Here is a 26802-nt window from a genome sequence, read left to right as displayed (position 1 = left end):
CCTTCTTGCCAAATCTCATGACACCCTTCATGGGCGATACTTTCAACAATACCATATCACCCTCCATGAACTCAAGATCACGGACTCTCTTGTCTGAATAGGATTTTTGCCTGGTTTGAGCTGTCTTGAGCAGGTCTTGGATTACCTTTACCTTTTCCAAAGCTTGCTGAACCATCTCTGGACCCAAAAGCTTCCTCTCACCCGGTTCGAACCAACCAACTGGAGAACGACACCGCCTACCGTACAAAGCCTCATATGGAGCCATCTCAATACTGGAGTGGTAGCTGTTATTATAGGCGAACTCTACCAAAGGCAACTGCTCGTCCCAATGACCTCCAAAATCGATGGCACATGCCCTCAACATGTCCTCCAAGATCTGAATAACCAGCTCTGACTGACCATCAGTCTGCAGATGGAATGCTGTACTGAGCTCAACCTTAGTACCGCACCCTTAACCCGATCTCAAGTCAATCTTGCAAAAACAGACCGCACCCTGAAGCTGATCAAATAAATCATCTATACGAGGTAGTGGATACTTGTTCTTGATTGTGACTCTGTTTAATTGCCTGTAGTCAATGCACATTCGCATGGAACCATCCTTCTTCTTCACAAATAATACTGGAGCACCCCAAGGTGACACACTGGGCCAGATGAAGCCCTTATCAAGCAAATCCTGAATCTGTTCCTTCAGCTCCCTCAACTCGGCAGGTGCCATACGATACGGGGGAATAGAAATTGGCTGAGTCCTCGATAAAGTATCTATGCAAAACTCAATCTCTCGGGTGGGAGGCAATCCTGGAAAATCTTCAGGAAATACATCTGGGTAGTCTCGTACAACCGGAATGCTGTCTATAGTAACTGTCTCAGCTCGAGTATCTCGAACCGTGGCCATGAATCCTAAACAGCCCTGGCTAATCAACTTACGGGCACTGAAATAAGAAATGATCCGCTTCTCTGGAGAGGTTGTGGTACCTTTCCGCTCTAATCTCAGCTCTCTAGGTATATCAAATATAACTAGCTTGTTACGACAATCAAGTGTAGCATAACAGGCTGCCAACCAATCCATACCCATTATGACATCAAAATTGAACATCTGAAGTTCGTGAAGATTCACCAAGGTCTCTGTACTCTGAATAGATACTATACAATCACGATATACTCGATCTACTACTATAGACTCCCCAACTGGGGTAGATACTAGAAAAGGCGCATCTATGTAATCAAGTACTCGCTCCAAACAAGCAGCATAAAATGGGGATACATAAGAATAAGTGGATCCAGGATCCATTAAGGTAAATGCCGGATGAGAACAAACTGTGAGAATACATGTGACTACTACATCACATGCATCAACATCCTGTCTGGCCAAAGAAAAGAAACGGGGTTGTCCACCCACTGCCTGTGCACCTTGAGTACCCTGTCTAGCTGCTCCACGACCTGTCTGTGGTACTGCTCTAGCTGGAACTGCGGCTATAGGTGGCGCCGCAATGGCACCCTGCTGCTGGGCTGCCGACTGGACTGCGCCCACAACTCTAGGACATGCAAAAGACAAATGACCCTGCTCCCTGCAAGTATAACATCCAGTGAAACCCCTCATACACCTGCCTGAATGGTTCTTCCCACAAGAAGAACAACGATAAGCCCTGTTCTGAAAAGAACTACGTCTCTGGTGTTGTTGCTGCCCCTGCCCCTGCTGGGCTGACTGAGAACTAGGTGAGTCTTGAGAATAATTATGTGAAGCTAACTGAGGAGGTCTAGATGACCCCTTACCCTGAACACCTTTGCTCCCAGATGGAGCCAAACTGGATACCACTGATGTGCGCGACTTCTTCCCTTCTCGCTCAGTCTTGTCCTCTAAATAGTATCCCTCTCGACGCATAGCACTATCTAGAACTTGATCATAGGTAGACCTCCGCACCTCAGTAGCCAAGGCGGTACGGTGGGACTTTATCAACCCATTCACAAATATCCTGACCAGATCCTCCTCAGTAGGAATGATCTCAAAGCCATAACGAGGCAATCTGGTGAATTCTGCATCATACTGTGCCACAGTCATGTAGTTTTGACGAAGCTTTTCAAATTGATCGGGCAAAGCATCACGCTGACTAGGAGGTAGAAACCTGTCCATAAAAAGTGTCACAAACTGGGCCTAAGTAAGTGGGGGAAAATTTGCAAGCCTATTACGACTCAAAGTAGTCCACCATGACTCTGCCAATCCAGAAAGCTGGAAAACTGTGAAGTCAACCCCGTGAGTGTGTAAGATACCCTGAGTCATCAAAATCTTTTCACACCTGTCTATGAACCACTAGGGAACCACCGACGTAGGGGTAGCATCAAAGTTCGGTGGTCTAAAACTCATGAAAGCTTTAAGCTCCTCTGTAGCACTTGCCCTCCTGCCAGTAACCGAAGTTGTACCCCCTGGATGAACTGCTGGCTGTGTTACCACCTCAGCTGGTGGTGGAGCTAAACCAGGTGGTGGTGTCTGAAAATCCTGTGTGACCCGCTGCTCTGTGATAAGAGTGGTTGGTGTCTGAACACCCACACCCTCCTGAGTCTGAGAAGTAGTTGGAGGCATAACTCCACCTAGACGAGGAACAATAGCCTCTAAAACTGAAACCATCCTGACCAACAACTCTGGTGGCACTGAAACTATAGCTCCGTCAACTGGGGCTGCTGCTAGTATGTCCATAACATCCTCCTCTGCCGGAAGCTCGGGTGGTGCCTATCTGGCGGCTGGAGGTCTACATCTAGGCCTAGCAGCCTGTCTTGCTAGGGCCCGTCCTCGTGACCCGGCTCTCCCCCGTGCTACTGGTGCACCCCCTCGCCCCGCAGATACAGAAGATCGAGTCCTAGCCATTTGTTCCAGAACAAGAATAGGGTTAATTCCTTATTCAACTTAATGGCACGATAAAAATTAGAAATAAGGGAAATTTTTCCTAAAATACCCGAGCAGCCCCTCGAAGATAAGTACAGACGTCTCCGTACCGATCTACAAGGTTCTACCAGGCATCGTTCCATGACTTCAAGGAAATTGAAACCTAGTGGCTCTGATACCAAGTTTGTCACGACCCAAATCTGAAACTCAGGCCGTGACCGGGCACCTAACGAGCTTCTACCCATAAGGCGAACCCTCTAAGCTAATCATGAGAAAATTAACGAATAAAATGAATAATACGCAAAGTTTCCTAATATAAAGAGAAGTGCAGAAACGAAATACAAATACTGAGTCTTGCCCATAAACCCCATAAAATGTCTAAGTCATGGAACTGCTAGTCTGAATATAAAAGTACGAGATGTAGCTCGGAATACTACTAAGTCAACTAAAGAAAAAGAGGCCGCCATGATCTAATGGTGGCTCACCTCTACTGAACTGGACTGAATAAAGCTGGAATGAATCAAGTATCGGCTATCTGGTCACCGTTAACCACACCTGCACACATATAACATCAACAAGTATGAGTCTAATAGACCCAGCAAGCTAAAATCATGAAGCACATCCAGCCAAAACATGTAGTAATCTAAATCTGAATCTATGCTCACGGGACATAGTACGTATTTATCTATGTCTTACCCCGTTTTCCGGAGGGGCATTATTTACCCTCATCTTACCCGGACAAACAATAGATGAAATAAATTTAATCTGAATCTACGCTTACGGGACATAGTACATATTTGTCTATGTATTACCCCGTCTTCCGGAGAGGGTATTATTTACCCCCATCTTACCCGGGTCACTTAAGATTCTAGCATCAATCTCTCACTGAACATCAATGGGACCTATGGAAGTATTCCCCTCTAAAAATACGATAAGTGGAACATACATCCAATCAACACCATTTCCAAACTTTACATTTATTTAAATAGTATCTATTTAAGCGAATTTACGCTAAAGGACTCATACGGTCATTACTTTAGAAACTTGGAAATTATCCAATTTAGATCATGCTTGCCCACTCACACGAACTAAACGGTTTTAAATGCATACATACAACACAACCATATGCTTTTTATTAAAAACAAGTAAACTAAGAGTTTAAGCCTCACTTGCCTTATAACCGGAACGCGGTCTCTCCCGAAATACCAAATTCTCTTCGAACAATTTCCGATAGCCTCAATCTATTCAATATCATAAATAACGGGTCCACGTTAATGGGTCAAATCTCATGTTCCTAATTTGTAAACTACAGGTTCAATGTCAATATTTTATACTAAATTTCATAATTTCCATAGAATGATCAAACTGTATGTTAATAATACTTCTAATGAAAAAATTTCAAAATATGATATAGTCTCCAAATAGTCATAACCGTAATACATAAAGAAGGAAATAATTGAAATAAAAATTTGGCACTAACACAGTGCACGAGAATTTCACAAATTCATCACTTTGAAAACCCACTTTCAATCTAATACTATTTGGTCCCTCCAAGGTTTGCATAATAATTGCTTCCTATATTTAAATAATATTTAATACTATTTCCCCCTAAGCCAATTCACAGTACACGAGAATTGCACAAATTCAACACTTTGAAAACCCACTTTCAATCTACTGCTATTTGGTCCCTCCAAGGTTTGCATAATAATTGCTTCTTATATTAAAATAATATTTAATGTTATTTCCCCTAAGACAAATGAATTCCCTGCAAAGAAAAATTGTAATCCAGAAAGGTATTGCCTCTTAATAAATACCATTTCAATTGCCAAGGCCTAAGAAACACAATCATGACTCCATAATTAATTTGTCCCTCAAAGATAGGTTATTGGCATTATTCAGTATGAATTACTTATACTAGTCATCCTATTACAGTTCATCAAACATAACTAAGGAATGAAATTAAGTACAGTACCTGGATATAGCAAATGAAATTTCCACTCTTTCCAACTCTCCACGTCACTTTGGCACTTTCTCTCGTCCGAAACCAAGAAAGAGCCCCAAAGTTATAATGCCTTGGTAGAAGAAAAAGGGAGTGGGCTTGCCCCACTTTTTTTCCCACTTAAACATATTTTATCATTAATTAAATTCACCAATTTGCACTCACACGTATACATATATAAACAATGGCAGCAAAAATGAGAGCGGACCTGCCCCACTTCTTTTCCCACTTAAACATATTTTGTCTTATTTAAAATCCCACCATCAATCAATCTGCCACTAATCATAACCGTGGGTCCCTCTAACCATTTGGAAATTATTAACTCACATCTAAATTTTTCTTGTCTTCACTATTATTAACGTGGCCAGCAACCAAAGTAATGGCCTAACCCACTTATTCACTTAACTGCCTTTTCATAAAATATATCCTATAAATTATATATACAACTAAATATATCTACATATATATTATATGAATATATTTCATAATTATCTACTTTGGTACAAGACCGCTAAAATTAAATAAACTATGAATAAGGAAGTAATTCAAGACACTTGAAAAAATACTGGGTTGTTACAGGTGAGTGGTGAGTAGGTGGTGGGGGTTGGTATAGGGGTGGGGTTGGTATAGAGGTAGTGGAGGATTGTGGTGGGTGGAGGGGGTGGGGTGGGGATAGGATGGAGCCGGTGGTAAAAATTATCCATACAAAAATACCTTTTAAGATATTAAGACATTGTTCAAGATCTTAATGATTAAGATCAATTCAGACCAAATAAGTGCTTAGATCTTAATGTAAACAAATGTACTAGATGGCCTAATGTCTGAATCATTCGGATTCTTTGTTTAAGTCAGAAGTCGATCCCAGATCAAGAATAACTACATTTGGTAGAATTTCACCTAACTATCTAAACCCAAATAAATGAATCAAGTAGAATGAATTAATAAATTAAATTACAAAAATAATTAAAGAATCATTAAATTAAGTAACTAAAGAATGGATAGGAGTTCCTAAGGGTGAAAGGTAAGACCGGGCATAAATTATCGGATTAATTTTGTAATGACCCGTTTGGTCGTTTAGCACTCTTGGACTCTTCTTCGTTAAAATACCCTTTCCGTAGCCTTAAGTGGTATTCTTAACTTGTGGGGATAGGGCACGGTTATATAATTGATGAGTAATTTTTGGAAGATATTTCTTTAATGTGTGAATAGCTTATTCATAGGAATTTTGTTTGCACTTATATAAGGTATAAGTTGGTGAGTAATGTAATTTACTAAATGGGTCAATTTTTACCTTATACATACTGACCGAGTAAAAAGATTACTTTAGACAATTATTTTAGTTGGTGATTAATGGGCCAAGCCCACAATTTATTTAATACCGCATGTTACATGGCCATATAAAATGGATTAAATTTAATAGGGTTTGCACTTTTAAATCATAACATAAAAAAAAAAAAAAAAAAAAAAAAAAAAAAAAAAAAAAAAAAACTGCCCATATTCGGCTAGGCTTAGGGGAATAGAGATACGAGAGAGGGGCAACAGGAAGCAGTCCGTGGAAGAAAGTAAGGCAAAGTAGGTATGTTTCATTTATATTTTGGTTAGCTTAGTGATTGGGTTATTATAGAGTAATGATTGCAAAATCATTGTAGGCAATATTGATAGGATTAATTTGGGGTTATGCTCCCTATACGTGCTTCCATTTGTTTTTATGAAAAGTCACTGTTAGATGCAAATAGTTAAATCCTTATCAACAAGGGAAAGATCATTAAATCACATATGAACTTAGTTTAGCCATAAAAACGCAAATTGCACAATCTCATAGTCAAGGAAAATTTAAGATACTACAGACCTTTTCGAGTTTGTCTTATGCTTGTTGTATTCCCATTTCAATTTTTGTGTATAAAGAGTTTATGTGATTGGACTTTAGGTGTATTGGGTCATATGTACAATTTTAAATTCAAGGAATGGAATTTGCTTCCTCCGTGCAAATTTCATACTACAATAATGACTACTTTTGATTATAAAATTGATTTCAAGGAATGGAATTTGCTTCTTCTGTGCAAATTTCGTACTACAATAATGAATACTTTTGATTATAAAATTGATTTCAAGGAATGGAATTTGCTTCTTCTGTGCAAATTTCGTACGACAATAATGACTACTTTTGGATTTCTTTTTTTATTTTCTTTCCTTTTGTTATTTATACTCTACCAACATTATTATCATTATTTTGGGATTTTGGTATGGCGGTTTATTATAAGTATATGAAATTGATAATTAAGATTTTGGAAAAATTAGAGGTTTCGAGTCCTAGTCCTAAGAAAGGAGAATTAATGATTTGAGAGTCCATTTATGGATGAAATTGACCAATTTTAAAAATATATGATCTTTAGATAATGGGTGAAATTATTTTTTTTTATAAAATTCCCATCTTGCCCTTGTGGGCCCGAGGCCACTTTTTGGGGTGCGTTTTGGGTTTCGAATATAAATATAGCAATATGGGTGTCCTTAGATTCGTATTCTAACGTAGATCGCATATTTTATAGATTTGATCGTTCAGAGGCTCTACGCAAAGGGAAGACATTAGTTTGATTGTTCGTGGCACCCGCTCGGCATTGAGGTAGGTTACGGTCTACTTTAGTTAGACTCTGATTAGAGAATCGCATGTAGTTGTAGAAAGTGACGGGGATAGCATGATAGGCCTTTGGGCATGAAGTGGAGGTGAATTCCAATTAGGTTGGTTTTGTTAGCTGTTATGTGGGCTTGTCGCCAAATGTGTTATTTCTGTGATTATCACTTGTTTGTATCTCCGTCATATACTAGTTCACTCATCACATGATAAGGAATGGTAATATTGATAATTGAACAGTGGACATTAATATGACTTGTACTTGTTGATTTATATTGGTGATATTGTTGAGACTGATATCATGCATGACATGCTTTCCATATTATTGTTGTGATGATTGGTGAGGTGAGTGATTGAGAGACTCCGAGGTCTTTCCCGGAGATGGAGAGTGACAGAGAGACTCCGAGGTCTTTGCCGGAGATTGAGAGTGATTAATAGCCTCCGAGGTTTCTGCCGGAGAGCATGAGTGGTACATGGACTTTGCGGGTCCCCCATGGGTCATGGCTTTGAGGCACTGCCCTTAGCATGTGTGCACGAGAGTGGAGTGAGAGAGGCGACTATTGCATTGCATTTATCCACTCATATATTTGACTGATCATTTGGTGAATTATATCTATCTTGGTTGATTTCATGATTCCTTTACACTTTACTTGTATATGATACGTGACCATACCTGTTTGCTCTATGTGCTACTTGTTGGTTTCAACTTCTTCATGCGTTATCTAATCATTGTCGGCCTATGATGCTTACCGGTACAAGTGTTGTACTGATACTACTCTTGCTGCACTTTTGTTGAGTGCAGAGTACGATCCAGGTTCCAGTTCTACACCCCGTGGCTGATACGCGAGGGTGACATCTCTCAGTCATTCATGGTGAGCTACTTGGTCATCTGTGGCCCCTGAAGGACCTCCTCTATTTATTTCTGTTTTTGTATTCGACAGACAATATGTAGCCTTCGGGTATTTTCAGACTTCTATTCCGTACTATGTTAGCGCTCTTGTACCCTTTGACCAGATTTTGGGGATTGTCGTGACATTTCTAGTTATGATAAGTATTTAAGACTTGATAACTTATTCTTATTTAATTTTCCGCTTATTTAACTTGTTATCAGTAATGTGGTTCGCCTACTCTGAGGGATAGGGTAGGTGCCACCACGACTCGCGAATTGGGTCGTAACAAATTTCACCCATGATCAATTAACTCTACGTATCTACAGTCAAGCCTCTCTATGACAACATCATTGGGTTCGAAATTTTTTGGTTGTTATAGAGAATTGCAATTATACACCTATAACAGCATTTGACATTTAAATAGTACTTGGATATTATAGGCAAAAAAATGCATAGAATCTAATTTTTTATTTTTAATGTTATAAAAAATTATAGAATTATTTAAATTTTAAATCTCAAAGATATGCATACTTCACTAACTTAACATTAAAGAATGTTAATACAATTTCAATTTAAATGGTAATTGAATGTATAGAGTTTTAACTCTAAGGCAACCATTTTAAATCTACTTGAAAATTAAATTCTTTAGAGATTGATGGAAGAAATTTATAATTGTAGCTTGTTCCGTAATTCCTTTTTAAAAAGATTAGAAAGAATCAAAGATTTGTCTCTTTGCTTGCTCTAAAGAATAAGATTCGTACTCCTTATTCACATTTTTTTCCTTTATGCAAATTATTTATAAGTAAAAATAGAAGATAATGATATTTTTATACTACAAATATGTATTCATATGTAATTAGTGGTGCTTATCGGACGGATCGGGCGGATAATTATGCTTAATGGTTTGGCTTATCGGTTATCAGTTTTTAAATATACTAATCCGCTAGCCAACCGATAAGATATTGGTTGGTTCAGTATCGGGTTAGCAATTATCGGGTGGTTATTGAGCGGTGTATCGGTTAAATCTAAGAGACAATGAAATTAAAATCACAACATGTAATCCAGCTTCCATCGACTAATGATGGATGCAGGAGGATGAGTACTTGTTTTGCTTATGCATTGTGCAAGCAGATGTTTTAATTTGTACCAAATTGCTACCAAATGGATGGTCAATTGCAGATAACTAATGGAGTAGTATTGATTTCACTTTCATTACAAATTTCAACTTTACCTGCATTTCAAGAATTGAAACTTTCTGAAGACAACTCTCTGTCTCACTCCATAAACAATAAATATGGAGGACAAAATGAGTATCCACACAAATATTCCAAATTTACAATTCAGACCACCAACATCACTCTCACTAAATACTTTACATACCTAGAGGTTAAAATATAGATATGATAATTCTTAACGGGTTAACGGTTCACCCGATAAGGAAAATGAGTAATCTGCCCCCGCACCGATAAGCCATTAACTATAAAATTATAATCCGTTCACCGACCGTTAATCCGATAATCCAATACTAATAAGTTAATAAGCCAATTTTGCGGTTGGATTATCGGTTTCGGTTCTGTTTTGAACATCCCTATTGTAATAGTCTGTCATATATATAATGTATTATAGTATCAAGTTGAATATTTGGTCAAGATCTCTAAACTAATTATTGGTAATCAATAATATTCTACTTTTATAAAGATGCTTAATTGTTATATTGCCAAAAAAGAACATAGCTATCATATGGGGGTAATTTTACAAAAACTGTATTGCTATAAAGTTGGTTGTTGCTGTCATAGGTAAAATATTGTTATAGAGAAGTAAAATATAACACAAAAATCGGTTCCGAAATAACTTAGCTATTATAGAGAGGTGTTGTTATATGTGTATGTTGTTATAGAGAGATATGACTGAATCAGTAAAATTATAGAAACTAATTTTTTTCTCACTAAATACACTTAACTTTACGTATTGTATCAGTACAGCCACAAAAACAATTTTGTATCATTAAAGCCACAAAAGTATATATATTGTATACTGATAGGTATCATAGATGACAGATTCATTCCAACACTACTCAGTTATCTATAATGCCCACATAATATATATCATAGATAGACAAGGTATCATAGAGGACTGAATCGTTTCTTCAAGAAAAATATTCCTCAGTCCTCTATGATGCCCTCATGGTATTTATCACATACTAACAGGGTATCATAGAGGACCGATTCGTATTTTCAAGACAAACACTCTTCAGTCCTCTATGAGACCCATGGTACATATCATATACTAACAGGGTATCATGGATAAATGACCCATATGATATATCATATACTGATAAGAAATCATAGAGGAACAACTCATTCTCAATAAAATTGCTTAATCGTCTATGATACTCACATGATATATATCATATACTGGTAAGGTATCACAGCAATTAGTTCGTTCGTTCAAGAAAAATACAACTCAATTATGTATGATACCCGCATGATATATCTCATATACTGATAGCATATCACGGAAATTGGTTCATTCCTTCAAGAAAAACACAACTCAATCCTCCATGATACCTACATGGTATATATATCATATATTGACAGGGTATCATAGAGACAATTCATTCCTTATCAAATAAAAACCATATTTCTCAGTCCTCTGTGATATCCACATGGTATATGATATATATTGACAGCGTATCATAAAGGACTAATTCATTCTTCAAGAAAAACACAACTCATTTTTAAAAAACTAAAAAAAAAAAAAAATTGACTAGTGACTCATTTACAGAAAATAGAATCATATTTTAAATATTCCCTATTATGTGATATAGTTTGTATAGACTCGGAGTTTAAGAAAGAAAAGAAGATTTTTGAAACTTGTGGTTTAACAGGAGCTATATATATGTGTATGACTGTAAATCATTTTATTAAGGGTAAAAAATAAAGTTTTAAGTTAAATAATTTCTAAATATGGAAATATATCATTATTTTTAGGACAGACTAAAAAGGAAAGTGTATCACATAAATTGGGACAAAGGGAATATTATTGTTATTTTCATTTGCAAAAAAACAAATAAAGTATAAACATATGTTTCTATTAATTTAGATTTTAATAAAAAAAACTAGTGAATTTAATAATTTTTTCATGTTTTAATTTAATTATTTAATTTTTTAATATATTTTTAGTAACCTAAAGATAGTTAGTTAAGGAGAAGGAAATAGTCTAAGAACAAGCAGTCCTTGTAATGTTAGGGAAATGTGTATGTGGCGGGGGCAGGGAAAATAGTGGGTTAAGGGCAAGGAAATGGGGCAGATGTCTTGTGGCAAAAAATGTATATTTACATACGATACTTTTCAGTTTACAAAATATATCAATAGGTTCTCTACAATTCGCACGATTTTTTTTAAATATTTGACTGAGCGAGAGTTCGAACCCGAAACCCATGAATTCTTAAACGAAGGCCAAAAATTAAAGATTTCAAATTTGAGAGGCAAAATTAAAGACCAATGCCTTTGAAGGGCATTCCGCACAAAAAAAATAAATGGGCTAGATGGCTTGTGGCTTATTAGTACACATGGGCTGCATTTTTATCTATATGATAGTGAATGGATGATGTAATTAATAGAGAAAGATTAGACATGTGGGTAAATCGGGTAATAATTCTAGGGAGAATTTCAGTAATGTATAATTTAGCACACAAAATTATATTTGCGTAGCCATATTTTTAAATTACAAACCTATGAACTAACAAATTATGGCCCCAATTTGTATATACAACATTATACAACAATAAACAACTTTATACACCTACTGCAGATAATGTATAAACCTTATATAAAAATATATAAGAGGTGTTTATACACACTTCTACACTGTTACAAGAGATGTTTATACATTAAAGGGGTTTATATAGTGTTTATACACATTTCTATACTATATAAAAGTGCAACATAATATATGTGTTTTATACACACTTTACCCTAAAATAACATCAACATTAGAAAGAGATTTGGAAGGAAAAAATAGCATCTTGGAACTTGATATTGGGGGGAGGGGGGGGGGGGGGGGGGGGGGCTATCTCGAGTAAATAAAAGTTTTTCAATATGGGATGGAGGCTACAAAATGTGTAAAAAAAAAAGAGTTTGGCCATTTCAGGTAAAGAGTTTACCCAAAATGGCATACAATGTTATTTTCCCATAATTATTTGCCGAATGGATAGGTGTGTAATTAGTTTTATTGAGGGCAAATACGGGTAAATAGTTTAATGTTTATGGGTGTTTTGTGTTGTTTTCCCATAAGTAAAACATTGATTTGGTAGACTGGCTGGGCCAGGTTTTTATTAGGGTTGGGGGCTTTTGCTAACGGTGGGGTATATTTGTTTGGATAGTAAAATGAAGGTTAAAATGTATGACAACTTTCCAAAGTGGTGGGGCAAATCTGGCCATTTTCCCTTTAATTAAATCCATGTGGCTTTTGTTTCAACAAAAAAACAGAAAACTAATTTTACAATCGCCTATTTCACTTCCGTTAGCCGAAAAGGACATATTCGAGCCATTTGTGTAAATACATGTGCACGTGACCAGTAACCTATTAAATAGAAAAGTAAAAAAAGCTTATTAGATGAACAAGAAAGGCTTAATATCTGCACACATTTCCTTGTGTTGTGTTACAGAATGTATACATACTTCATTCTTAGTAATCCTTCTTAATTTCTTTCCGTATTTAGCACCTATTGTATTGTATTTATACATTGATTGCCTACTTGTTGTCAAGCTTATCGAAGAGGAGGACATACAACACCTAGCAAGGCCACCCTCTTAGGGATATTATTGAAGATTGTAAGTATTTGCTTGAAGCTAGCAAGGCCACAATTATACATATTTGGAGGGAGGGAACTCAGTTGGTCAAACGCTAAGAACACATACATAAAGAATTAACAATCTTTCTTAAACATTATTGTCTTGTGATTGTAACACCCCGTATCTTAAAATAAAGGTTAGACTCATATCGTTAGAGTTTCAAAGGAAACTGAAGGTTTGAACATTTTGCGAAAATGGTTGATAGGCCTACTTCGGGAACCCATAACTCTAGGATTAGTTGGGAATTTGGGAAAGTATCCTTAATGAAAGTTGTAGTACGTAGAAATACCTTTCTAACGATATAAGGAACAGGCCGATCAGAGATCGGAGCAAGGAGATATGATCATATCAATATGGCTAATAGTAAGACACTTAAAATTCTATAGAATCGGCTAAGTTTTTGATACGTCTGCCTTCCAGTCAAATTTCGTGAAAATATGTTGTGAATTTGAGAAAATGTAAAACATAAAAGTAGTATCCCTTTGAAATATCTTTCCAACCGTATATTGTGAAGCCCAAGAAGAGCTCTGTACAAGAAGTTATGTCCATTTTACTGAACAGTGTGCAGAACCGACACATGTCCCTTGTGAGGGCGCGTGCGTTGTCCCCGCGTCACGCACCAATCGCACGAAAACACCCTCTCTAAATATTGACCTGCAGGGGGTCTGCGCTGCATGTGCGTCGCGGGCCCATCACATAACAGGTCGGTTTCGGGTCAAAAGTCGGGATTTCGCGTCTTAAGTTATATTTAAGCTTGGGGCTTATTTCCCTAACATCCCTAGTCACGAAAAATCACCCTAAAGTCAGAGGTAACAAGTCCCAAGCCTCAAGAACCCTTCAAGGTAAGTTTTATCATGATTCTAGGTTGAATTCAAGTCCCTAATCCCTTTCTAACTTGAGTAAACCCTTCTAATCGATAGAGTTGTGAGTGGAACATTATTGTTGGGCGTGAAAACCCTAGAACTCGAATTCAAGAGGATTGAACTTCAAAAAGGTAATACTTCTACTCTCTAATCATTTATAGTTGTGAATTGATGAGTTCTTAGGAGAATCGTAAATGGGTTTGATAAAGAAACTCATATAAACTATGCTAGGGTTTTGGATTATTAACTTAGGATTGTTGTAGTCATATGGGTGATGAAGAATGATGTTACTTTCATCAAATTGAGATTGTAGAATCACCTAGAAGTAATAGAATGGGAATTGGGTGAAGAAACACCATTAATGGAGATTGTGGAGCTTAATGCCCACCAAGTGTTTGATAAAATGCTTAGATGACCCAAAGCATAGATATTATTGCTAATATAGAATCCTTTTGACTTGTATTGATATATATTAAAGTTGGAAGGGTTGACGAACGTTGTATTACGCTCAAAGGCTGGAATTAAGGTATGTGAGGCTAACTATCTATGTTAGGGAATATTCATGATTCTCCCTACGCCTCATTCTTCATACTTGTCAGTAATTTGACTCAGAATATAGTTTAGCCCTAGTTTCATGATATGATATAGAACTGTTATATTCTAGGGTTGCAGTTACAGAATTCGTTCATGGTTGTCACTTTGAACATCATGAACTCAACACGTAATCTTTATAGACTTATGCATTGTTATCATATGAGTCCCAGTCAGTGTATAACCAGTTATTTGCATGAGTCCCATAATCAGAAAAAGTTATCATGCTATCAGCTATAGCCAGTCTCAATCTTGTGAATTGTTAATGTTGCACACCTATATCAGAATTTTTGGGCCTTAGGCCACAGTTTATGTATACGTATTTCTTGGGCCTGAGGCTACAGTTTTTGTGCACATTATTTCGGCCCTAGGCCACAGTTATATTTACAGTTTTACAGGTGATTCTTCATCCAGAACAGGGAGTACTTCAGCTTCTTACTTTCTTGTTTAGTTCAGTTGCAGTTTCAGTTCCAATATTTTATTGCTTTAGTTGCTTTACATATCAGTACAATTCAAATGTACTGATATCCTTTTTTATTGCTTGGGGGCCTGCATCTCGTGATGCAGGTAACGACATACAGGTTGACGATCTAGCTACTTAGGAGTGTTCGTATTAGCTACTGTGGTAAGCCCAGTTTCCTTCGAGGCGATATCAGTCATGCAGTTCTTATAGCTTTCTAGACAGTTACCTTTTTGTATTCATTAGAGGCTTCATAGACACAGTACAGACAATCAGATATTTGTTATGTTAGCCTTGTAGACAGTTATACTTAGTCGTTTAGTTGTTTTGGTTTAGCCATGTTGGCTACTTTCAGATATGTTCAGATTGTCTAAGTATTTTTGCATTATGATATTTCAGTCATACTTTTAGTTAATCAGCATGTGTTAGTTTTATTTAGAAATTAGTTATATTTTGGTATCACATGTTGATTCAGCCAGCCAGTTGGTTCGCTCGGTCACATGCAGTCAGGTACTGGGTGTCGTGTTACGTCCAGGCCCAGGTTGGGGGCGTTACAGTGATATAATAAGTTATGACTTCAGGCCAAGCATTTAGCTTATATCCGATAGGCTATTTCGAAGAAACCCTCTATGGCTATCTTTTACAGCTATGTCATTGCCTGTATAGAGTAAAATATTGCAATGCAGATATGTGGCTATGAAAATTTGATATGAAATTTGGTCTCTTGGCAGGTGTCATTTTCTGCTCTTCGCAAGGACGTACTCAATGTTCTGGATTTCATGGAGAGGTTAAAAAATGAAGAAACTCCAATATTTCTTCCCCTGGATAGAGTTGAAAAGCTAAAATTGGACCTGGCATTTATTTGTACATATGTCCAGCTTTCGTATTCAAATTTGAAGCAGTTTAAAGATGTTATGACTGCCAGAAGACAAGAGGTTGATAATCTGCTTCAATCAATTTTGGATGATCTTGACTTCTTCGAGAGTGAATACAACATGTATCATGTCCTTCCTAGCCTCACCGATAATATGAATGGTTGTATCATCACGCATCATCGTTCTAAATCAAATGCCACCATGACCGAGGATCAGTTGAACTTCCTCCTCCTGAATCTCCATCATCTCAGTTGAACTTCCTCTCCCTAAATCTCCATCATCAATTGAAGTATTGAGCTGGACATATTTATCCATTAGTGATTGAATACGAGATTCTTCAGAATGTATATGTCATAGCATAAGAGATTTTCATGGGTTGATAGTGAATGGCTGCATTGAACATGAGATTGTTGACTATATCTTACCTCAGTCTCAACTAATGACTGAGAGAGTAGGACTCTTCATTTGGGATGATCAGTTTGATAGAGACTCACGACTCTTCAAGCTAGCACATCTACTCGTGAAGATTATTCCAATTCAACAAGAGATCGTGCACATATGTTTTACGAATTTAAAAGCTTCGACATCAGCAAAAGTCGGACACTTCATTAATCAGCTTCTAGAAACCTCTCCAGACATTCTTAGAGAATTTCTGATTCATCTACAAGAGCACATGGTAAATGTTATTACTCCTAACACTTCAGGGGCTCGAAATATTCATGTCATGATGGAGTTTGTATTGATTATTCTTACTTATATGCCCAAGTATTAAACATAACAAATCATTTGTTCTTTTCGCACGTGTTGTAGCACTTACTAGGAAGGTTTCAACTATTATTTGCGACTTACAAGAGAAATCAAGAAATAAAGAGAGTACTGATTAAACAAATCGTGTAACTCTAGACTTGCTGGAAAATATTGAACTCCTCAAGGAAGGTCTCAAACATGTTTACTTAAAAGTGCCAGACGCATCTCAACTTTGCTTCTCCATGAGTGATGGACCGCTCTTCATGCATCTTCTACTCAGCCACTTAAATGACTTGCTAGATTCCAATGCTTATTCAGTTGCTTTGATAAAGGAATAAATTGGATTGGTGAAAGAAGACCTAGAATTCATAAGATCTTTCTTCAAGAATGCTGAGCAGGATTTATATAAAGATATCTGGGAACGTGTTCTAGATGTGGCATATGAGGCAAAAGATGTCAGCGATTCAATTGTTGTTAGAGATAATGGTCTCTTACATCTTATTTTCTCACTTCCCATTACCATAAAAAATATCAAGCTTATCAGAGAAGATGTCTTCCGTTTACTTGAGAACAGGGTCTTCATTGTTGCAATCTCTCCTAATAAGCCAGTTGAAAGCAAGTCACTGAAAGCTGGTAAAATAATCGTAGGTTTTGAGGAGGAGACAAAGGGTATAATAAAGAAGCTCACCAGTGGACCGGCAAAGCTAGATGTCATTTCGATCACTGGTATACCGAGTTCGGGTAAAACTACTTTGGCGCACAAAGTATACGATGATAAATCAGTTTCTCGTTGTTTTGACGTTCGCGCATGGTGCGCAGTCGACCAAGTGTATGACGAGAAGAAGTTGTTGGAGAAACTTTGTAATCAAGTTACTAAATCGGATGCAATTTGTGATGTTACTAAGCTTCGGAAACATCTGTTTGTAAAGAGGTACCTTATAGTCTTAGATGACTTGTGGGATACTAAAGCATGGGATGCATTAAAAATCCATTTTCCTGATGTTGGAAATGGAAGTAGAATTATTTTGACCACTCGAAAAAAGGAAGTGGCTTTATATTCAAAATGCAACAATGATCCTCTTTATCTTCGATTGCTAACACCAGAAGAAAGTTGGGAGTTATTAGAGAAAAGGGTATTTGGAAATGAACGTTGCCCTAATGAACTATTGGATGTTGGAAAATAAATAGCCCAAAATTGCAAAGGGCTTCCTTTGGTGGTGGATCTGATCGCTGGAGTCATAGAAAGGAAGGAGAAGAAAAAAACTGTGTGGCTTGAAGTTCTAAATAATTTGACTTCCTATGTTTTCAACAATGAAGTGGAAGTGATGAAGGTTATAGAATTAAGTTATAACAATTTAGTAGACCCCCTGAAGTTGTGTTTTTAAACCTTGCAACTTATTCGAAAGAAACAGAAATTAATGTGGAACTTTTGAAATTATTTTGGCGTGCCGAAGGACTTGTGGGATGGACAGAGAGAAAGAGTGTGGAAGAAGTAATGAAGGATTATTTGGATCTCTTAATTTCCAGTAGCTTGGTAATTTTATTCATTGAGATAGGTAAATATCCGACTTACCAACTTCATGATCTTGTGCATGAGTTTTGTTATATAAAAGCAAGAGAGGAAAAGTTCTTTGAACAGATAAGTTCAGGTGCTTCATCTTCTTCTTCAGATTTGATGCTACGTATAGTGAACATTCGTAATCTATACGTAGATGAATCAGAAATTCTCAATTTTATCCTGGTCAGTTCAATAAAGAAAGGCATTCTTGTAAGCATCTCTATTCTTTGGAATTGGGTAACTGTCTTTCTGATATATGTCACCTAAGACACTTGAGGCTTCTTAAAGTTTTGAACGTGTATGACTCTTTTATCAAGGTGAATGATTCTTTGCTGAATGAAATATGCATGTTGCATCATTTGAGGTGCTTAAGAATTTGTACAGGAGTTAAATCTCTACCTGTATATTTTTCAAACCTCTGGAATCTGGAAACTCTAGCGGTGGAAACCGAAGGACCACCGTTGGTGCTACTACCGACAATTTGGAATCTCTTAGAGTTGCGAACGCAGAGCATAAAATATTGCTCATTCTTTGATTTAGATACAGATGAACCAATACTTATAGCAGAGGACTCAAAATTAGAGAACTTATAGGGACTCAAGCTTTCTTATTCAAACGAAACAAATGATATTTTCAAGAGGTTTCCCAATCTTCAAAGGCTACTATTTGATCTCAAGGAATCATGGGATTGTTCAACAGAGCGATATTGGTTCCCAAAATTGGATTTCCTAACTGAACTTGAATTCCTCAAGGAATGTTTCAAAAGTTCAAATTCAAATGATGGTGAGCCCTCTGTAGCAACAAATCCGCTGTGGGATTTTCACTTCCCTTCCAATTTAAAAAAATTGTTGTTGCGTGACTTTTGATGTGCCGTGAAATTACGGGATATTCGATGCTAATTTCTTAAGCTTTTTTAACTCTTCAAGCACTTTTGTTGTTACCTTTTTGTGTATTTATGTTGTTTGTAGGATAAGATGCCCGGAGAGCATAACGGAGCAAAACGGAGCAAAATAGAGCAAAAATAGAACAAGAAGCACTTTCTGGCAGCACATGCTAGTAGCACTTGCTGCAGCATGTTGTGCATGCGAGCAGCATGTTGTGCAGCATGTGCTGACAGAGATATTTGCACAACATGCTACGGTTTGGCACAACATGCGACTGCCATGTTGCACATGCGACACAAGATGCGAGCAGCATGTTGTGTAGCATGTGCTGACAGAGATATTTGCACAACATGCTACGGTTTGGCACAACATGTGACTGGCATGTTGCACATGCGACACAAGATGTGAGTAGCATGTTGTGCACGCGGGGTATTTTTGTCCAGATTTTGTTCCATTTTGGCACTTCTATAAATAGAATGCTAGGGTTTGTAAAACTGATCTTTGCCCATTTTCATACAAGTTTTGGAGACTAGATTCCTACACCACACTTTGGGGTTGAAGATTTAAAGATTTGGTTGAGCATTTCTTAAACCTTTAATTCATTTCATCAATTCCTTGCTTTGTATTGTATATCTAAGTGTGTAGTATTTATTTTCTTCACTTGAATCCTGTTTATGGAAATATTCTATGATTAAAGTGTTAGATGAAACTCTTGTTTTGCTTATGTATGGAATGATTTTTATTGCTTTGAAGTAGATCTTTGTCGATTTAATTAATCTTGTTCTTTAATCTTTCTTAAGGGATTAGATAACCCTAAGACTCGACCATTTACTTTGATTGAGCTCGGAAGAGGAAATCTAGGTTGGGAAAGATTAATTAACAAGAATTTAGGTCATTAAACCCATCAAATAACTTGAGCTAGGAATAGAAAAGTTACTTGAGATTCAATTGGTTGTGCTTGATATTACACTCTAAGGCTCGGAAAAGCTTAGAGTGAAATTCATTGATTTGGTTGGAAGACTTTCAATGAGATTTTAGAAACCATTATCTATTAACATAAACCCGCTCTTAGTTGTAATATCATAAAATATATTGGATCGTTACTTGAGAGTTCCTTGTATCCATGCTTGTGGCCATTGATCATTTTACTTGCTTTCTAGGTTAGTTTACATTTTTACATTAGTTATAATTTTCTTAAAATCAAAATATTATCAAGTGTTTGGCTTAGCGTAGAAAGTGATAATTCCTTACTTGTTTAAATCGCCTAGTATATTGTTCCCTGTGGGATCGACCCCGACTCATAGTTGGATAAATTATATTGCATACGACCGTGTACACTTTCTCTTTGAGGAGTGAATTTGGACGTTATCAATTTTTGGCGTCGTTGTCGAGGAACAATTTGGCGTATTTTGGTTAGTTCGGTTTTTAAGCTTGCTTGCTTTGGTCCAAACTTGTGAATATGCATTTGTGATTTTTTGTGTTTCTTTGTGTTTTTTTTTTGTTATTTATTTTTGTTACTTGTGTCTCTATGGCATCTTGGAATGAAAATGGGTTTGATGGTTGCAACCTATATCTTGATGACCTATGTTCATATTGTGGAGAACCCCACTTTTGGCAAGATTGTGAAAATGCTCCCGGGAGAGAGATGTGTGCACCGTCTTAATCCTATGATGAGAGTATTTGTAATATATGTGGTGGTCAAGGTGGACATTGAGGTGATTGTCCTAATTATTTTGCTCCCCTTCCCCCAAGTTGTTCTAACGAAAATGCTAGTTGTCCTTTTCAGTTTGATAGGGATAATGACATGACAAGTGAAGGACAAAGTGCCGGATATGAAGGCATCATGACAATGCTCCAAACATACTTAGATCGGGAAGCTAAAATGGAGGAAGAGCGAAAGCTCGTCCAACAATCCATTTTAGAAAATGGAGAAGCTATGAAAAAAATGAATGATTCATTTGAGGATGCCAATTCCTCAATTGTCATGGAAGTGTTTACTCCTCAAAATGAAATGGTTGAAGAAGAGATTTCAAGTTTAAAAGATGAGCCTAAAAATTCTTGTGACCGCAACGAAAGTTGTGAAATTGAAAAAATGGTTCAACTTGAAGAAGAAGAGCAAAATCTTGAAGAAGAAATCTCCAATTCTCAAAATGAAGAAGTTGAGGAAATTTTGAAAAGCATAATGGTAGGAATGAAAAATATGGGCAAGTCTTGACCAAATTGTGGGAAGAAGTTCAACATGGAGATGATGAAACTATCCAAAAGGTGTATCTCACCATGGATGGATTTTTACAAGAGTTGGACGACTTTCACAATGAAGAAAAACTTGACAAGATGGAAATTTTGAGCCAAGATTGGCTAATGAATCAAGCTCAACAACTTGAAGCCTATGGGGATCACCGTGAAGGCATTTCACGGATGATGGAAGAATGTTTAAAAATTCATGTTGAGCAAAGTCGAGAAGTGGAGCTACTTGAAATTGCTATCCAAAAATTGGAGGCCGAATTGAATGCAAAGATTGAGGCATGTGATGCTCAATATCAAAGGGCCATGGATTGTAGTTTTGAGTTGGTTTCCAATGAAGAAGAGGTCAAGATTGATTTTCATAAGCTAATGGTAAATTGCCAGCCTACCAACCCAAAAATAGTAAATGATGCCGAAGTTGAAGAAATGATACTAAAGTTGCATAAAAAAGTTCATACAATAATTTTTTAAGACTCTAGTTCATTTTGGGTGAGGATGTCAAAATTCAAGCAAATTTGGAATTTGAGCGCGTTGGACCTCATTCTAGCCATTTTTCAACGTTGTACTTAGTGAATGATATGGAAGTTGAACCAACCAAGCCTATGGAGAATTTTAGAGATGAAGATCAAAGCGTTTTCATTTTGAAGTTTGTTATGCCAAGAAGACAAAATGGTATGCCTCACTTACGGGCCAAGAAGTGCAAAATACGATACCCAAAAGTTGGCCTCCTTGTTTTTCTACCACCGCCCTATGAGCGTCATCATGATCTTGATTCAAAGTTGGGGCACAAATTCATATCTTCTAAATGGAAGGAAAAGTGGTGAAATTGGTAACCGTCGTGCCGCGACGTTAATTCAAGTGCTTGGTGGGAGGCAACCCATCGTTTTAGATTTTTTTTAGTCATTTTTGAAATTTTATTTTTTAGAATAGTTCATTTTATTGCTTTTGACTAATCTGCAAAGTTTCATAATTTTTGGAATTGTTTTGAGCAGGTCGGGGTTTCTAAGCAGCCATAAACCAGTAGCTGCTGTTGAAATAGATCCCAACAGCCACACCAAGTTTTCAAGTGACATCACCTGCGATTCGCAGGTCATGCTTGCTTTTCGCAGGTGCTGACTCAGTGACATCACCTGCGAACCGCAGGTGTCATGCTTGCGAGTCGCAGGTGCTGACAAAAAAAAATTATTTGCCCTCAAACTATTTTATGTTTTGTTTTGATTATATGCAGTGAGGACACTGTAATGTTTGTAATTGGGGGTGGCATGTGGTAGCACATTATATTTTGGTTATGCTTGATTTGTGCCCTTGTCGGGCTTTTGTCTTATGTATGGATATTGTGTGCCCTTGCCGGGCTTGTTTTGTGACTGTTGGTGTGGTTGTGAATATACGTTGCTGCAAATGGAACTTACTCAAATGTTTGAAGATTTTGTTTTGTTGGTATGTTGTATATTAGTCACTTTTATTATTTTATTTTCTTTCTTAGTTTTTTTTTAATTAGTCTTGTAGTTTAGGTGTAGGTGATTCTTTGAGGAAAAATGTGAAAACTCTTGGCTTGTTTGGTACTAATAGAGTTCGTCTCTTCCATGTGAAATTGAAATGCGAATACCCCTCCAAATTGTTTTGTGGAAGTTAAAAAGCAAGGCGCATAGGAAAGAATGATCTTTGTGACAACTTTTTGGCTCATTTTGTGACTCTTTACCTACTAGATGAGTTTTACTTGGGATGATGAGATATTGCACTATTTGTTCTTGCTTAAGAAGTAAAATTGATCCATCTTGACTAGTTCATATGCCATGTGTGGTGAGTGTTTGTTGAATAATTCTTGTGTTTACTTTTATCATCTAGAACTTGCCCGGTTAGTCTTTCAATGCTAATTTTGATTATGTTGTTTAGAGATATGACCTTGAGCTATCTTTGTGATTTTTGAAAAAGCCTCTTTAGCCTTTCTAGCCTACCATTGCATAAATAATATCACTAGTAACCCCATTTGAGCCTATGACCTTTTCTTTGATTGCCACATTACAAACCTTTACCCTTTTTGATGAAAAGTGTCTCTTTTGAACCTTTCCCTCGAACATGAAATTGTGAATTTGAGGCCAAAAGCCTAAGTTGGGGGTGTTAGTGTTGCTTGAGAGTGGTGAAGGTTGGTGTTGTGGAAAAGTCAAAAAAAAGGAAGAAAATTTGAAAAATACAAAAAGGTTGCAAACTTTTTGTGCAAAAAAATGTATCTTTGTGAAAAAAAAAATAGAAATCAAGAAAATGGTTGCAGAAAAAGAAATTGGAATAATTGGGGAAACTAGTATGCAAAGGAAGGAGTGATGTTTTGAAATTAAGAGGAAAGTGGACGAAAGGTTTTGTGTAGTGTTCAAGGAGGGCGCAGTCACTTGTATCCCAAATACTTATCCTACCATTCCCTAAGCCTACATTACGAGCTTAAAAAGTCCCTATGTGATCTCCAACCGAATGTTCTTGAGTTAGTGATGATTGAAAATAAGGGCAAGTTTATGGTGTGATATCCGTTAGCACTAGAATTTCTTTGTTGAGTGTGAGTGACTTTGTGTATTTGTCCCTTGCATTGTTGTTGTGAATATAGTAATTTTGAGACTTTCTTTCTTGTGAGGGCATATGGATTACGATAGATTGGTGATGTTCAAAAATTTCAAGTTGAGTCAAATAAGCATATCTAGTAAGCTAGTGGTTTTGAGTCACTTATTGAGGCTTGAGTGTTGTCGCTTGATTGTTTTGAAACTCCATTGCATTCTTGAAATTGTATTTTGAAATGAGGGAGTTATTTGGTTGAAGTTTCACATGCTTGTAGCCTAATTATTTGTACCAATCAAAATCATGTTTTTGTGCTTAAAGTGGATCCTCATTGAGATTTTGGTTTTGATTTGCTTGAGGACAAGCAAAGACTTTAAGTTGGGGGTGTTGATGTGCCGCGAAATTACGGGATATTCGATGCTAATTCCTTAAGCTTTTCTGGCTCTTCAAGCACTTTTGTTTTTACTTTTTGTGTATTTATGTTGTTTTGTAGGATAACATGCCCGGAGAGCATAACGGAGCAAAACGGAGCAAAATAGAGCAAAAATAGAACAAGAAGCACTTTTTGGCAGCACATGCTAGTAGCACTTGCTGCAGCATGTTGTGCATGCGAGCAGCACTTGCTGCAGCATGTGCTGACAGAGATATTTACACAACATGCTACGGTTTGGCACAACATGCGACTCGCATGTTGTACATGCGACACAAGATGCGAGTAGCATGTTGTGCACGCAGGGTATTTTTGTCCAAAATTTATTCCCGTTTTGGCACTTCTATAAATAGAATGCTAGGGTTTGTAAAACTCATCTTTGGCCATTCAACACAAGCTTTGGAGCTAGGGTTTTACACCACACCTTTGGAGGAGAAGATTGGAACTCGTTAATGATAAATTTCTCAACCCTTTCTTCAATTCCTTGCTTTGTATTGCTTATTTTAGGGGGGGTGTATTTTTTTCCATAACTTTAATCTTGTTTATGAAAATATTCATTTGCAAAGTTGGATGAAACCTCTTGTTATGCTTATGTATTGAATGATTTTTATTTCTATTGAAGTGGGTCTTTGTTATTTTAATTAATCTTGTCCTTTAATGTTTCTTAAGGGATTAGCTAACCCTAAGACTCGTCCAATTACTTTGATTGAGCTCGGAAGAGGAAATCTAGGTTGGGAAAGATTAATTAACAAGAATTTGGGTCATTAAACCCATTTAATAACTTGAGCTAGGAATAGGAAAGTTACTTGAGATTTAATTGGTTGTGCTTGATATCACACTCTAAGGCTTGGAAAAGCTTAGAGTGAAATTCATTGATTTGGTTGGAAGACTTTCAATGAGATTTTAGAAACCATTATCTATTAACATAAACCCGCTCTTAGTTGTAATATCATAAAATATATTGGATCGTTACTTGAGAGTTCCTTGTATCCATGCTTGTGGCCATTGATCATTTTACTTGCTTTCTAGATTAATTTATATTTTTGCATTAGTTATAATTTTATCAAAAAAAATAAATTATTATCAAGTGTTTGGCTTAGCGTAGAAAGTGATAATTCCTTACTTGTTTAAATCGCCTAGCATATTGTTCCCTGTGGGATCGACCCCGACTCATAATTGGGTAAATTATATTGCGACGACCGTGTACACTTTCTCTTTGAGTAGTGGAATTGGACGTTATCAACTTTCCTCTGACATCTGATTCACTATCAACAATAGCGAGACTGCCCAACCTTGAAGAGCTACCCCTTAAAAATACAATCATCCAGGGGGAGAATGGAACATGGGGGAGGAAAAAACCTTTGAGAAACTCAAAATTTTGGGGTTGGCAAAAGTGAATCTTGCAAAGTGGGAGGCAAGAGAGGAATCCTTTCCTGTGCTTGAGAAATTAGAACTGCGGAGATGTCAAAAGCTTGAGGAGATTCCGCCTAGTTTCGAGGATATTTGTTCATTAAAAATTATCAAACTATGGAAGAGCCTTCAACTTGTAGATTCTGCTCTGAAGATTAAGCAAAATGCTGAAGATACGAGGGGAGGGGACGAGCTTCAGGTCCTTGACCCGAATAATATCCCATTATTTAAGAAGCTTTGAAGAACCATGTGTGAAGAGTCTTGAGTGCTCTTCCCTGGGGAAAACCTGTGAGTACAGACAAACTTATTACCTACTCTATTTCATTTTATGTGGCGGAATTTTACTTGGCACCGAGTTTGAAAAAGGAAGGAATACTTTTGGAACTTCTAGTATGAAATATGTCATGTCATTTCTGTGCCTATAAAATTATGTCATTAAGAATAAGATGAAGTTTAAATTTAAATTATTTCAAATATGTAAATGCGTCATTCTTTTTTTAACATATTTAAAAAAAAAAAAGAGTGCCACATAAAATAGAGTAACTTCTTTTGTTCCTTTTTCCAATTATTCCAATTACTTTGACACTCTGTAATTTTCTTTGCAGAGCGCATGTAAAGAAGATGGTTACAATTCCCTTTGCCGATACATCAGCTAAAGATAAATCCTGAGACATATTTGCATTCTCTCAGCTATTTCCCTCTTTTTTTCTGTTGTGGTGAATGAATGATGGAGTTGTATTACTATTGTTATCACATGACTTTTGTTCAATTTTCTCCCTTTTTCTTCATTTGTTAAAGACACATACTCTACTTATGTATTCCAAGATTTGTTTTTTCAAATTGTTGTTCTTGTATACTATTTGGCCTATATTCTTTGTGGAATTTCCGCTTTTCACGTGCTTCAAACAATTGTGCCACATCATCATTTAAGGGGTATTGATTCCATTTCG

General features: G+C 36.8%; 1 pseudogene; it reads left to right on the top strand.

The window, feature by feature from the left end:
* Nucleotides 1–15811: 15811 nt before the first annotated feature.
* On the top strand, nucleotides 15812–26093 carry LOC132644317 (putative late blight resistance protein homolog R1A-3; annotated as a pseudogene).
* Nucleotides 26094–26802: the final 709 nt, after the last annotated feature.

This window comes from Lycium barbarum, chromosome 6, assembly GCF_019175385.1.
Source record: "Lycium barbarum isolate Lr01 chromosome 6, ASM1917538v2, whole genome shotgun sequence".
Classification (NCBI taxonomy): Eukaryota; Viridiplantae; Streptophyta; class Magnoliopsida; order Solanales; family Solanaceae; genus Lycium; species Lycium barbarum.
This window is presented reverse-complemented; position numbering and strand designations above follow the sequence as displayed.